Raw genomic sequence first — 12,448 nt, 5'->3', positions numbered from 1 at the left:
CATAAGGTACATAGCTGCGTTCCTTTTGCCTGAGTACCTAAACGATGTGCATCAAAAATCGAGAAATCAAACGGAACATTGTATGGAAGGGTATTTTCGGATACAGACCTGAATGTCTCGGCCTCGGCACTAACGGCGGTGAGCACATCTATTATAGTAGTAGTACCTACACATATGAGACAAACAACTCCAAGCGAGATGGACATCAATGGCGCGTCCCGTGACAAAATGGATACCTAGTAGTGCTACTATAGTATGTCTCAGTGGTAAATCCATCAGCCGAGGCGGAATACCACCACTCTACTGTGCCTGCTACTACTATCTCGATACTACCTACCTACTACATACTACATAGTAGACCATGGAAATGGTAATTCCAAATCACGGTGGTGGGTTCCTGCAGAAGGACCCTCTCAATCCCGAGAACTTGAGCCCCGGATCTGAATCATACATACTACTGAGCCCATATGCTTAACCTATGAGACAGGTTTCTGGATGGCTACATACTAGTATATTGATAAACTGCTTAATATACGCATGGAAGCAGAATGGAAACAGAAAACTCAAATACTACTTGATGGCGCTTTGATGGGTCAAATGTCGTGTCATCAGTCAAATGCAGGCGTCGGATCGGTTTCTTGTGTGATGCTGCTGCTCAAGACATGCCGTACCTGGTCTGTGTGAGATTGCGCAAGGCGGACAACGTCGGAATGGCGTCAATTCAGACATGCCAGAACATGTATGCGTGCAACTCAAACCCGTGATTGCTGTATTGATTATTCCATAGCTTTTTAATGAAACCCGAAAGAAAACCAATGAAGCCGGAAATTCCCATCGCAAGTCTATGCATATGAACCCACGAACAAGAAGAACCCCTATTTTTCTATAAGCCAAACAAAGAACCATACATGTAACAAAGATATCAAATCACCAACACCAATGTCACCCGCGCCTAAGTAGCAACCTCCGCAAACCACGTCCTCAGCAATCCCGCCAACGCACTCGGCAGCTCCTCCAGGTTGTGCACAATCAGGTAGTACTGGAACGGAAACGTGTCCAGGTACCGCTCAATCACCACCCGGCTCTCGCCCCCGTCGCTCACAAACTTGGCCTCCTTGAGCTCCAGCACGCTGTCCCCCTTCTTCTTGCCCGTGTCGTCCATGATGATGAAGACAATCATGATGCGCTCCTCCATCGCCTCCCGCAGCAGCCGCCGGATCGCGTCGTGCGCCGACGACGGCGTCAGCCCGTCCGACAGGATCAGCGCCAGCTGCCACAGGTCCGAGCCGCCCGACGACGACGCCCTCTGCCGCGCCGCCCGGAACGTGTCAATCGTCTGCCGGATCAGCAGCGCAATGTCCGTCCGGTCCTGCCCGAAGCTGAAGCGCTGCAGCACCTTGGCCCCGGCATCCGCCGCGAACGGCTCCGTCAGCTGGTGCGCCGTGAACACGTCCGCGCCAAAGCCCAGCACGCCCACCTGCCCGGCCTCGAGCATCGTCAGCGACCGCGACACCATGACCAGCGACTCCATCGCCAGCGCCCCCGACGACGACTCGCCCATGCTCTTGCTGTCGTCCACGCACAGCAGGATCTGGTACGTCCGCTTCGTCGGGATGCTGCGCCGCATCCAGATCTTGTCCCGCTTGTAGCTCGATGCAATGTACGGGATGATGCGCTTGATGTTGAGCCGCTTGCCGGTGCGGAACGAGCCAGACAGCTTCGTCGACTGCGAGGGCGTGAGAATCAGCCGCAGCTGCGACGTCAGCGACAGCGACAGGCTGTGCGACTTGGTTTGCAGCTCTGTCCACTGCTCCAGGCACTGCGAAAAGTCTCGCAGCGGTCGTTGGTCCTCCCAGAGGTGAGTTGTCGATAGCTGGGCTGAGGCGTCTTGCACGTCTTCTTCCTCTTCTTCCTCCCCTTCCTTCTTGACTTGCTCGTCCTCTTGCTCGTCGTCCTCGGGCGTCGGCTCTCGGTTGTAGGCACCTTGTCTTGTCTTCACGCCCGTGCGAGTATCGTCGGTGTCCTTGATACCCGCATCCTCGTTGTCGTCTTCGGCAGGCTCGCTGAGGTCCATCTTGTCAAGCTCCTCATCCTGCTCCTTTTCGTCCTCGTCCTCCTGCATCACATGGCTCGTTGGGTCCTGCTTCTCCTCATCAATCGCCATAGACTCATCCAGGGGCTGCGCCTCTTCATTGTCTGCTTTGCCGAGGGCCTGAGTATCCTCCGCGGCTTCGTCGTCCTGGAGGTGCTGGAACTCGCGTCGGCCTTGTTCCTCGGCCTCGGGCCCGTGCTGCTTCTCTTCTTCTTCCGCATTCGCATCCTGAATGTCCTGCTGCTGCCGGTGCCACCTCTCCAGCGCATCACCCAGTTTCTTGAAGGGGTCGCTGCGAGCTTCTTCCTGCGCCTCGCCGTCTTCGGGTTGGTCAGCCGTCTCCTTGGACCGCGATGTCGCCCCTTTGTTGCCAGCGCTTGTATCCTGGTCAGCGGCGCCGTCACCCATATCGCCGGCATCCTGCTGGGCCGCCTTGGCCTGGAACTCATCGTCCATGTCCATGGAGTCTGCATTCTGGTCGATTCCAGAGCTCTTGACGTCGCTGGGCGCCGCATTGTCAGTGTCCGCCTTGGTCTCCTCTTCCTTGGGAGGCGGCTGCTGCTCTGGACGGTCCTCTTCCGCCTGCTCTTCCTCCGTCTTTTGTTCCTCCTCCTTCTCAGGCTCCGCATCTTCTTGAACCTCGTCGACGCCAACGTCTTCTTCAATTTCCTCAGCATCGCTCACTTCATCTTCAACCGCAGTCTCCGGCTCCACTTGTTGCTTGGCACCCTCGTCCATCTCCTCATCCTCCACTGCCTCTGCGTCCTTGCCCTGCTCTTCCTGCTCCTTGTCCTCCTCAATGTCCGACATGAGATCCAAGTCATCATCATTATCCGAGCCTGCCTCATCGTTTTCGTCGAGGTTCATATCAAGATCCTCGGGAAGCTCCAGCGCGTCGTTTTCTTCCACTGTCTGGTCTTGGCGGTTCAGTTCCTCCTTGGCCTGCACATCTTCTTCCTCTGCCCCTGCTTCTTCAGCCTCGGGCTCCTCAGCTTCGTCACCTTCGGGGTTTTGATCCTGATCCTGATCCTGATCCTGCTCCCCGTCCTCTGGCTTCGCTTCTCCTTCAGTCGCCATCTGCTCATCCTCCTGCTTCTGACCCTTGGCTTTGTCACCCTCCTGATCCTTCTCCGCCTTTTCATCATCGCCGTCCCACATCTTTTCATCAACGGCAGTGGGATCAAGGTCATCAACATCGCCGGCCTCTTCAGACATGGCATCCTCCTCGTCGTCTTCGTCTCCATTCTTGGACTTGTCATCATCTTCCTCTTCGTTGCCGTCCACGCTGTTCATGTCTCCCTCCAGTTCCTCGTCTGCCATGTCGACTGCATCCTTTTCATCTTCCATCTCGCCTGACTTCTCCTTGTTCGCTTCTTGTGCAAGCTCGGAGAGATCCTCGTCGGCCTGGATATCCTTGCTGATATCTTCAGCGCCTTCGCCATCACCAAGTCCAGTGCCTGACTCCAATTTGCCTTCGGCACCTGACTTTTCGTCCGACTTCTCCTGCGGCATGCAGAATCCTTGTGAAGCGATTTGCGTGAAAGCCTTTGTCATGCCGTAGGCCATCTTGACTGTAGCACGATGGATATCGAGACTAACAGTGATGGACTGTTGACACAATGCCGCAAATTGACTCAAGACCGGCGATGCAACTGTAATGGCGCTCATCGCGGCCATGCTTGCAAGGGGTTGTCCCAGATCAATCTTCTGCAGGGCTCGAATGCATTGCTCAGCCGTCTTCTGGACATTGTGCATGTAAAGCTGATTGATCATGGCGACAAAAGCATCGTTATGCTTCTTCAGCCAGCCCGCCTCATCCTCCTTCCGGGGAATCTCCGCTCCAGCCTTCTTTGCATTCTCAACAGCCACAAGGACCGTGTCACAGAGCGTGGAAACAGATTCGGCAAAGCCCAGGAGGTCCATGGTATTGCCGCGGGCTTCTAGGGGCTCGCTGGTGATGTGGTTCCAGACACGCAGCTGCTGGAGAATGAAGCCGACGCCGGGATTGCTCTGAACAGCCTCGTCGACAGTCGATTGAAGGCCGTCCAAGTCTTTTGTGACATCTTCCTCGAGCTTGGTGTGCACATCGGACGTAAGCAGAGTAGGAAGCTTGCCCAATTCGCCGAGCTTGGCCGCATGTTTCTCGAACGAGTCTGTCCATGACTGTAGCCTCTGAATGACGGCGGTGTGATCAAGGTTGCCCAACCTTGCATGAGTTCCGAGCAGTTGGATAGCAAACTTCAATCCTTGGACAGTCCAGGGGAGCAGGCGTGACAGATCAGTGATCCTCTGGCTTCGAGATAGACCACCCAAGGTTTGGAATTTTCCAAGGTCTTGGAATTGGGTGATGGTCTTTTGGAGGGAACCGAAAGCAGACATCACGCTTGCCAGGCTCTCCCGCTGAGACAGGGCAAAGTGAATGAACCCTTCGACGAAGCCAATGCTCCGCGCTACCTCAGAGCCAGTCAAATCCTCAGAATGTTCCCGGGCAGCGTTCCTAGCCTTGGGAGCAAGATCAAGAGTCTTGTGGAAGTAATACTCCGCTTCGTTCAAGATGCTGGAATCAGCAAACTCCAATGGCGCGGTGGAAGCGAGCACAACAGAAAGCGACTCCTGCTCAGCCAACTTGTCCTGGCCGAGATTGTATCGCAGGCCCATACCGCGAAGGTCTCGCAGCGTGTCGGCAAACAACTTGCGTTTCCTCGTCTTCATGTGCTTGACTTGCTCCTTGTTCTCATCGGTCAAGGTTGACGGGGTCTCCTTCTTCAGCTCTGCCATTGACTCTTCCAGGCTGGAGAGGTAGGCATCCAAGGACTGGGGAACAGAGCTGGTGACTTCGGGGCTGGCAGCAATCCTCTGCATCACAGACACCGTCATGGCAACGTTGCCGAGACGCTTGCGCTTCTGCAGCCAGCCGGGAAGTGCCTTGTTCAAGGACTCGACAGCAGCTTCGGGCACGTCGACTTCAACATGGCCAGCCGCAGCGGCGAGTTGAGAGATTGTCTCATCGGGAAGACCTTGCTCAATGACAGACCTCATCTCCACGCCCAAGAACCCACGGAACTTTCTGACAATGCGGAAAAGCTTCTGGTGGGATCTCTTGGCGCTGTCTCGAAGAGCATTGATATTCGTGTCTTTCCAGCTGGCCATGAGCAGAACGTCCTTCATCTTCTTGTCGAGCGAGGCGCGGCCTTTCTGAATAGCTTCATCAGCGGCCTTCTCGTAGCGGGCAAAGTAAAAGATGAAGTTTGTGAGCGCATGGTAGATGACTGTCAGAGTGGGATAGTCCTGAATGAGAAGCTGAAGATGGCTCTGGAGCTGCTTCAAGAGCGACAGACGAGTGGCAAATTGGCCCACGATGGACGTCAAGAAGTACGTCTCCAAGCTCTGGATAAGTGAAACAGCGTACTCCTTGAGTTCAGCAAGAGAGTCGACCATGGAGAGAGGAACGGCGACGACCACTTGGTAGGCAATGAACCACCACGAGTAAGCATCTTCCTGGCATTTCGTCTGCTCCGTCTCGAACAAGTTGGCCCACGTAGACAGTTCCAACCGTCGCCAACGAACAATGGTATCCGTCAGCGCGTTATACAGCGAGAGGACGGCATACACCTTGCTCGCCCAGCCACCAAACTGCCACTCGTACACGTGAGCGTGCAGATGCTCCACCTTGGGCAGAATCTTGGCCAGAGGATCTTCGTGAACGAGTTCGAGGACATTGTTGCAGCTCTGAATAACATCCGCCAGCGGCTGCATGTGCCCAATCTCGTCAACGAGCTGCAGTTCGCGGAACCTCGCCTTGATCTTGCCAACAAGAGTCACAAGTTGTCGGGCTTCGGGCAAGTTAGGGCTGGTATAGAAGCTGTACGACTTGTCCTTTTCAGCCGTCTGCAGCCCACTGAGCTTTTCGTCGAGGAGAAGCGTTGTGCTTGCGAGCATCCTGTTGTTCAACTGGCGGTCGAGGTATGGCTGATCCTTGGCCTCATTCGCAACACGAGTACCCACTTCTCTGCTCAGGTTGCGGATCGAAATTTGAGCATCTTCTCTGTCCAAGAATATCTTGCGGTGAGCTTCAGCAACCTTGAGGGACATGTTGCGAACAGCGTCCTTCTTGTTCCCTGAACCAGCAGCGACCTCCTTATCAGCATCGTACGTGGGGAACAGCTCGTTAAACTCCTGTTCGTCAATCTCCTCCTCGTCTTCCAGCGAACCACGGAACTGGTATAGGCTGCCCTTTGTCTCTTCCGCCTTGCGGTCGGCCTCGAGCTTCTTGCTCCAGTCATCGTAGAAGCGGTGGAAGCAATCGAAAATTGCCTCGCGTACACCTGGCCGGAGACAGTCGCTTCCTTCAACGTTGACGGCCACTCGGACAAGGCTGAGAAACTCGAAGCTCTTCTCGAAAGATGATTGAACGGAGACATCCCAGATTGACCCTCCAAAGAACGGAGTCATATCCAGAAGCTGCTTCGTAGGCAATGTCAACGACGAAGCCGCAGCCGCATCAAACAGCGACAAGCCAACACGCAGACACTGCAAAAGGTTCGCAGCAGGCCTGGTCATGTCCTGGTATGCTTCAAATCGAGCTGTAAGTCGATCCTGTAGACGCTTTACATTTTCTTTGACAAGAGCCAGTCCTTCCTTGTCAATAGCAGAACTGTCATTGCCAGATGAATCAAGCGCTGCCCGAAGAGCAGGGCTTGTGATAGCCTTCAGGATGTTGGAAAACTCTGCGTGTAAGCGAACAAGCTCTGATCGCTCTGGTCGGAATACTGGCTGAACCTCCTCGGGCAACGGACCCATGCTAGAAAGCTCCTGGTTGAGCGACTCGATGCGTTCATTCGTCTTTTGCCCAGTAAACTTGCTTTCAAATGCGATAAGCGACGAGATCTTGTCGGAAATGCCGTTCTGGAGCTCTTCAAAGAATTCGCGCTCAATCTTTGGGCGTAGTTGAGGATCAAAAACGCGGTCAGGGACGTAGAGCTTGAGAACTCCAACGCTAAAGTGAGTCCACGCCAGTGCGGACAAGTATGCATGATGAGCATCGTTCTTCCTCGCGAGCAAGGAAACCAGCGCTGGAATCAGATGCTGCTCAGCTACCTGCCGCAGATGAGGAGGCTCAATGGTTTGCAGGAAGTGGTCAAAGAGGCCAGAAGCCTCTCCATTGGCCTGGAGTTGTTCCTCTGCCTTGACATAAGCCTGGATAACAGCTTGTTTGAGGCTCGCGGCATGAGCGCCGAAAACTTCGAAAATCAGCTGCTGAAGAACGCTGTTTAGCTTTGGCAGCGGATCGGCTGCTACTTCGGCAGATAGCGAGGCAATATGTCGTCCCATAGCCGGCAGCTCCACGTCGAGTAATGCCAAAGATCCAAGGTTCACTCCACCCATGGCCTGCATTTTTGACCACAACGTGGGCGAAAATTTACCATCCCATGGAAACTGGCCCTGGTGCACCAAGGCATCCATAGCCTGTAAGAGTGCCGCTTCTCTTGTGGCGCTGACGAGTGATAGCCTTGCCTTGGTTGGGACATTCGACAGGATGGAAAGATCTCGAATTCCACTGTCCAGCGTCATGTGAGGCGAGACGGATCGAATAATGTCGTACTGCCTCAAGGTCTCGAATTCATGGGCCAAGAATGGCAGCTGTTCGGCTTCTTCGTCTGCGATGCGGCTCTCCAGTGACTCTATTCCAGTGGTCAGATCCTTCACCAGTCCGTCAGCTGTCAGAACGCCATCTCGAACGATTCTGTACGCTTGTTCGAGAGTTTGCTGAGCCTTTGACAGATCGACAATGGAAGCCCCAGCTTTCCATCGCAGACTATCGAACCTAGCGCCCAGACGATCAAGCTCAACAGACCGGTCAAGAACTGAGCCATCGGGAATAGGAATTGGCCTCATCAAGTTCCACAGCGATTCCATGCTCAACCCGGTGCTCAATTTGAAACCGCCGTCAAAGTCGGCTTCCAACCTCCCCAGAATGTACGATGAAAGCTGGCGGTTATTGTCGGATTGAGTAGCTTGGATTTGCTTGCATAACAGCGCGGTACCCTGTGCCAGGTGAGCTTGGAATGTGGCCTCGTCGAAATCACTCTTGGTCGCAAGAGCAATCGTGCGATCGATATAGCATCGAATAGCTCTGATGAATTGAGCACCCTGAGAGATCGTTAGCAGATGGATTTGTAATTGGTCACCACTTCGGCATTACATACCTCCCAAGTATCCTGAGACAGCAGTTCCAGGCCAAAGAACTCTATCAAAGCGTTCAGGACCGAGGACACGAATACGCTTAATTTCACGGTAGAGTCCTTCGACACAGCGGCAACACGATCGCTAATGAGGGATCGCTGCAGCCTGTTTAAGGAGACCAACTTTGCCGAGCGAGCTTGTGCTTGCTGGGCATCAATGATGCTCTGGATCTGGTACAGGTGTCGATAGGTCTCATATCGAGCAGCATTCCACCTGGCCAGGTCAACTGAGGGAAGCATATTGCCCACAGTGATATTGTTGAGGGGATGAAGCGGCTATGTCATCGTTAGCAGTAGTTTCAGCGACAATGGCAGATAGAGAAGGCTTACTTGAGCATACGCCAGTGCATCAGAAGTAACAGCAGCCAAATTCGAGTACAACTCCTTAAGAGAGGCTTGAAGGCGCGATCCAAGTGGCGATTGCAAAAGGGCCACAAAGTCCTGCACTAGCTTCACGTACGAAGCGCGCTCAGTGGCCACCACATTGACAAATCTGGGTAAAAGAGCAACATCTTGGATCGAAAGGTTTTCGAGAGACACTTGGCAGGCCTCGGGATCAACGCCCTCAGAGAGTAAAGCGTCTGAGTACTCAGTAGATTTGAGATATCGTTGGAGAGAGCTCTCGACATGCGACATCCGAGAAAGGGACGCGTCCAGCGCTGGTGGCGGAGTGTAGATGTGAATTTCAATGGCACGGTTCCTCATGGCACGAGACAGCTCGCCGTGACGAGGGTCCATGGTCAAGAAGATTCGGAACTCAGGATGGGGCTTGACAATCCTAGGTTCTCCCCCAGGGCCGCAGTGCTCATTAATGCTGAGGAAGCCATTGGGCTCTAGCAGAGAGTTCAGTCTGTCCAAAACAGAGGCATTGCACATGTTAGCGTTATCCAAGACGAGCCACTGGCCTGTCTCCAGGGCCTTGACAATGACGCCGTCTAGCCATTCGAATCGAGGATTTGAGAGTACCAGAGGCTTTTGAAGGGTCTCTAGAGCTCGAGAAAGCGAGACGAACACTTCCGAACCTGGAGCGATCTGCTGAAGTAAAGCCTCGATCGTGGTTCGAATAGTCCCGATGCTATCGCTATCGCCATTGTAGCTATCCAGCTGATGAAGCAGCCGCAACACCTCGCTCGGAGCTTGTGCGGGAACAACTGACATGACGGAGTCCTGGAGGAAGTCTCGCAGGTTCCGAAGGGTAGCATTGATCTCCCGCAAGGGATCAGCTTGCTCAAAGCCTCCGACCAGATCCATGGTATCAATATCCGCGTTCATGGGGAACACAACAAGAGGTTTTCCAGCAAGGGCAGCAACGTACTTCAAAAGTACGGATTTGCCATATCCAGAAGGGCTGCTGAGGATGCACGGGATGTTCTGCTTCACGCAGAGCATGATGGACTCGAGTTCGGGGAGCCTTGGTACAACGTCAATGCTGGGAAGATTCTCTGGCTGAGAGTTGAGGTTCCTATCCAGCAGAGCAAGGCCGACTTGGCCGAACCGAGTCCCAAGATCATGGTAAAAGTGGCGAGAGCGCGGCTGCCAGGTAATGACGCGTCGAAATATCCTGTCCACTTCAGCACGGTCTACTTCGGTACGGAAACGCTGCCTAATCACGATGTCAAGGAAGTCTTCAACATGGCGAGTCTTGAGCAGCGGATCAGACGAGCTGAGCAGGTTGAGCCACCGGAGGACATCTCTGAGGTTGAACTCCCATGGACTGCCTTGCGCACCAAAGCTCTTCTCGACCAGGAGATGGTGTTCAATTTGTGAGACGAATTTGATCAGCAGTCCAACGACCTCGTCGGACAGCTGAGGGAAGCTGTGGCTAGCAATTAACTTGAGATCGCCGTCTTTGAAGACGTCGGCATACACGACGACGAATCGGTTGACGAATGAAGCTGGAAGACCCTTTCGGCCGCCTCCTTGGTGGTGGGGATTCTGCGCTGCAAACAGGCGGAAGTTTGGATGTCGTTTAAACACCTGGTCGAGCTCGGAAATGTACACCTCGCCACGGTGATCCAAACAGGCATTCAAACCTTCGAGGACAGATTGGGACGCCAGATTCATCTCGTCGAGAAGAACCCATTCACCCTTCTGCATGGCTTGAAGGAAGGGGGCGTCTCGCCAGGCGAAGTTGCCCGCTTCTTCTCCCTCGACAGGGACATCTGTGCCGAACAGATCCATCAAATCAGTCTGGTCTGACAGGTTGATTCTCGTCAGTGGCTGGCCACAAGCCTGAGCCAGGGCAACCACCAATGAAGTCTTTCCAACACCAGGGCTACCTTCCAACAATATTGGCTTCTGGGTTTGCATTGCTCGGATCACTCTCATGGCGTTGAGACGTGTGGTTGGTGCATGAAAGGCGAAGCTCGAAGGGGTCGTAGCTGCTGCTGTCCGAGACGCGCTGAATCCGCCAATGGTCAGATGAGACTCGGTGACTTCAAGTTCAGGCTGAGTCTGGTAAACAGCAGAAACATCTCGGCCAAGGAGTTGCCCCAATTTGTTGAGACAATCCACTCGTTGCCGATGAATTGCGTTGGTGTCCGTCGCCAAGATAGCAGACGGATTGGCTCCCAGACTATCAATGAAGATGGCGGCAGCTCCGTGAACTATTGACACGACAACGTCATCCTCGGCCGATGCATTGATAAATTGAACCCAAGCGAGGACTTCTCGCACAGAGAATGGAGCAGTGGCCATGGGGCGGAATGTACTGCCAAACCAGGCCGCAAACTGAACCACGGCTTCGGCATAGCCCTTGGCGGCATCGACCAGTTTGGTTCGGGTGATGTCGTAGATGTCGTCGCTGTCGGACAACGGGGGAACCCAGATCTCGGTGAATCGGTTCCGCAGGGCTGGAGAAAGCTCCTTCTTACCAAAGTCACCACCAGGATTCATGGTGGCGAAGAATTGGTAACCGTCCGCACCAACAACAAAGGAGTTGTCAACTCCTTTCTCTGCCAAGAGTAGCGTTCGCTGAGGCTCGAGAACGGAGTTGAGTCGTTCCAGTACTGAATCATCGGCCAGCGAGATTTCGTCGAGGAGGAAGAAGTGTCCCCCTCGCATAGCCTCTACAAGGGCACCGTCAGACCATTCAAACAAAGCCATGCTCCTTGTCTCATTCGTCGATATCCTTTCTTTGATTTGCTCGGGGATGGCATCAAGGATTGTGCTGTCAAGCGATTTATACCTCTCCAGCCTATCTGCCGGCGAACCAGAGACGTCAACGCCGCACTGTCGCAAGACCTCGGTCACATCAGCGTCCAGTGCCTCGAGGATTGCACCCCTATTTCGGATGGGGCGCTGAGAGCCAATAATGTCTCCAGTCTCCGTGTTCTGGTGGGCATTGACGATGTGCAGCTGCCTGCCCAGAATCTCGGCGAGCAGTTGCACCACTGTGGTTTTGCCGCATCCAGTCTCACCAACCAGGAGAACGGGCTCGTTGTTCTGTAGTGCTCGAGACACGAGCACATACAGCCTCCTTATAGCGTGAGTCCAGACAACGCCTTGAGCATTGGCCCGATGGGCAATCTGCTTCAATTCGGGCGCCAATTCCGCTGAGTAGAGATCATGTGGGTTGAGTGTAACCTTGAACACCTTTTCAATGACTTCTTTAACGGCAGTGCGTTCTTCATCATTGCGAACCCTCTCTGCCAGCAACATGAAACCATGCGCAGCAATCTCCTCACGTGTATCCGCCTTTCTGAGAGCCCATCGGAACAGATCTCGTAGAGTGGCAAAGCTGTCTTTCTGTTCAAAGACTCTGCTCGTTTGGCGAAGGCGCGATAGCTCCTTGTAGACATTGACGATACGTCTACAGTCAGGAGGGGAGGTGTTGCGGCTGCGCTGCTGAAGAATGTACTCCAGCTCATCCTCGGGAATATCGTCGAAATGTAACTCAAGGAATCGATTTCGAAAGGCCCTGGACAGCACCTTTCTGCCTCCGTAAAGACCGGGGGGGTTTTGCGTAGCGAAGAGAATGAAGTTTTCGTGGGGCTTGACAACCTCCTGCGTCTCGGGAATCAACAGCTCGCGGTTATCGTCCAGAAGACGATTGAGGGCTTCGAGAACATCAGTCGGCGCCAAGTTCAGTTCATCGAGCACGATCCAGTGCCCC

This window comes from Trichoderma reesei, assembly GCF_000167675.1.
Source record: "Trichoderma reesei QM6a unplaced genomic scaffold TRIREscaffold_4, whole genome shotgun sequence".
Taxonomy (NCBI): Eukaryota; Fungi; Ascomycota; class Sordariomycetes; order Hypocreales; family Hypocreaceae; genus Trichoderma; species Trichoderma reesei.
The sequence above is the reverse complement of the archived record's forward strand: the minus strand, read 5'-3'. Positions refer to the sequence as shown.